We start from the raw sequence: 3,315 nt of genomic DNA on the forward strand, positions 1-3,315 counted from the left end.
TTACCTCCCGAACTCTGTCATGCAGGAAGAATCCCCAAATATTCCATACCCATTCACTCTACAACATTGGAGGCCTAGCTCTGACATGGAGTGGTCATTTCCATGAAGAGAATAAAACATATAGATTGACCAATTCATTATGACAACTGAATCCAAAGGATAAACATACCCACACACACAGACACACACACATACACACACACATACATGCAGAATCATACATCCCTCATAGTATTTATTTTTCATTCCATACAATCCAAGTTTACCCCCTTTTCCTGTCTGCATTTTTTGGGACTGGGTCTGTTTTTCCTTTAGTTCCTGTGCATAAGACCATGCTGAGTACTGATATCCTGCATACTGTAGTAACTTTTTAGGAGTTGTGCTGTTTTAGGTAAAGTCTGATGCTCCATCATATTCAACTCAAAATCTGGGAGTCCCCTAGAGAAACACAAATGCATATCAAAATGTATTTCCTCGGGGCCATACTTTAAAATGTTTTAATTTTAAGGCCTGCCGAGAAAAGACTACCCCTTCCCCATTTGTGATCTCTTAAGCCTCTTCCTACCATGTGTTACAAACTGTTCTCTGCAATACCTGCCCCATTCCCAGTATTCTCTATGATGGGAGTCAGCTTACAAGATGCATTGCATACTAAAAGCACACAGAAATCTGATGGGGCAATAGCTTAAGAAAATCCATCAATCGAAACAGTCTTTTGTGGTTGGTGGCAAAGGTGACAAGGAGGCCCATTCAGGGAGCCCAATCTTAAGGGGTTGGTAGGATGACTGCCGGTAGGGTTGACGGCCATGGAATCAAGTGCCACAGATTGAAGTTAATGATTCAGCTTTACTTCTCAGTGAGTCTGGACATGCACTATGCTTCCCTGGGCTTCAGACTCCACAGCTATAACCTGCTTGGCAGTGCAGTCTCTAATGAGCCTTTTTCAGCCCAATGCCTTGAATCTCCCAGATTCTGTCACTCTGTGTCTTCTTCTCAGGGAATTTCTACATGTATGAAATGAGCACCCAGGCTCCCTGAATAGGGAGGTGTGTCAAACCCCTCATAGTGGGCATCAAACAGCTCCAGTTCCAACTGAGCAGCTCACCTGAAATCTCTGTTCGCTCTCCAGGTGGCTTCATCCTCGTGTAGTATTGCAGGGGACTGGGCCACAGGCCCTTACATAGGATCTATCAGAAGAATCAACCGGGAAAGACTTCATCAGGTTTCAGACTGGTGACCCATGCGGCCGGGAACATACCAGGGTCATTCCTGATGTTTCCCAGTGAGGACCCACGTCAGCAATCCTATTAGATCCTGCGAAGTTGTGGTCAGAAAACCAGCTGAAGAAGTTAAGGCTCCTGTTGTGGTGTCTGTGGTGATAGGCGATAGGCCTTAACTTCATAATCCTAATACCACTGAATTGGAGTGGAATGGGAAGCCCTGTATTCCACAGAGACAGGATTTTGTGGGAAGGGGGCTGGATCACGACGGCAATGATCCACCCACCATCTTCCTTCCACTACCCATCCTGGGAGCCACCTGTTACCTGTGAGGTTCATGAGATATTCGTTGGTAATCACTTGATTCTGGAAGTAGGGGTTACTCTGAAAGAACAACATGATCTTGCAGAGAAGAACGGAATGCTTGGCTTCTTTCACCTGTCAGGACAAGGTGGAGAAAACTTAAATACGTTTTCAGATAAGGTGCCCACTGTTGCTTACAGGAATAAATTATTTCCCTTACCCTCCCCTACTAAACCCTCTAGACTCAGTCTTCCTTGCCTCACCTCCAAGTTGATCATGTAGCTCAGCATGTCTTCATCTTGGTCAGAGATCAGGGCTGACATCTGGAGGTGGTTTGCAATCTGATTTAGGTCAAAGAGCCTTTAGATGCAATGGAAGGAAAAGCTAGAAGCAACAGGGAAGAAGGCTGAAGAGCACCCAGAGGCTGGGGTGGGGGATTTCTCAGATGTGCTTCCATATATGACCTCCTTTTTTCCTCTCTTCCCCCTGAAGTAAGGCCTCTTGGGTTCACAGAGGGTGTATACTTCTGAGGCCGACTGCACTGACATGGGGAGGGACGATTTGCAGAGGGTTGCTTGTGTCTGAGGAGTGGCAGAATCTGCTTATACCCGAAGACGCCCAGTCCCAGATCGGACTGGCAAGGGGGAGCAATCACACTCCCTTAACAATAGCTTGATTCACAGAAAAACCTGTTCTGGTGAGAACTTGTTTCTGCTCTTCGAAAAGATGCCCCAAACGTCTGCTGCTGGGCCTCACGAAGGGTTTCTCTGCCGCATGCAGGAAACGAGTACCCGCGTCTGCTCCGGCTTTCTACAACCACACTTGTCCATGGCAACTCACTGTTTTTCCCCAAATAGTCACATCGATGCCGAGCTGCCCGTTAAGTTACTTACACTTCTCCAAGAGCACCTCTCAACTAGAAGGCAGAAGAAACACTGACAAGGTTACAGCACTGGCCAAGAAGCCAGGGATGCTCTGGATGAATGAGCCTCTGCGGTCCAGGTGGGGCTTGCGCCTCCGCTCCATCTTTCCCCTCTGCTGAGAAAAGGCCTTCCTGGCTCCGGCATTAACCGGCTCTAGCTCCAACTGAATGGCCAGTAGTTCCTCCAGTGTCGACTCTGGGGTCATGTGCCCAGGGCCAGGCTGTGCCAGCTGGTCCTCCTCCAGACGCTCCACGTCGGCCTCCTCCTGGGCCACTACCTCCACCTCCGCGACTATGTCATCCAACACCAGCACCGCCTCCTCCACCCAGGCTGCCTCCTCGCTCTGCGCCCCGGGAGCCCCCTCCTGCAGAGCCTCCATCCTGAAGACAGTGCCCTTCTCCGGACTCCCACAGACCACCACCTGTGCTGCCCAACCCACGCCACAGGAACCCTGCCGCTGCCCTTACTAGAGCTTGTGGGTCAGCGGTCCCTCAGGGCGCCAGCCCCAGGCTTCCAGACGCCTCCTAATGGACTGCACTCAAAGGGCGCCAGGAGCCGTGCCAAGACCACCAGCCTCCCTGCGCCGCCAATCAGTGCAAGGATGTGGGCGTCTCCCTGGGCTGCACCAACCCAGGTTGGCCTGCAGTCCCAGCCTCCTGGGGTAAGCCTCCTCTGAGAAGCCCTCGGAGCTTGTGCCAGGTAGCTCTGTGTCCAGGCACACGCAGGCTGCGTGGCCTTTGGAACTGTGAGCAGGGAAGCCCTGTGCCCTAACTTACATCCTGAGTGTGGCAAGCCATTGACCCACAGGGAACACATGAAACATCTCACTTCATTAGGCAGGCCAGGTAGGCGATATGGAATATTGCAGA

At 50.6% G+C, this 3,315-nt stretch overlaps 1 pseudogene; it reads right to left on the minus strand.

The window, feature by feature from the left end:
• Positions 1–415: 415 nt before the first annotated feature.
• LOC129530272 (testis-specific Y-encoded protein 2-like) lies at positions 416–2,939 on the minus strand (annotated as a pseudogene).
• Between the last annotated feature and the right edge of the window lie 376 nt (positions 2,940–3,315).

The sequence above is a fragment of the Gorilla gorilla genome, chromosome Y (genome assembly GCF_029281585.2).
Source record: "Gorilla gorilla gorilla isolate KB3781 chromosome Y, NHGRI_mGorGor1-v2.1_pri, whole genome shotgun sequence".
Lineage (NCBI taxonomy): Eukaryota > Metazoa > Chordata > Mammalia > Primates > Hominidae > Gorilla > Gorilla gorilla.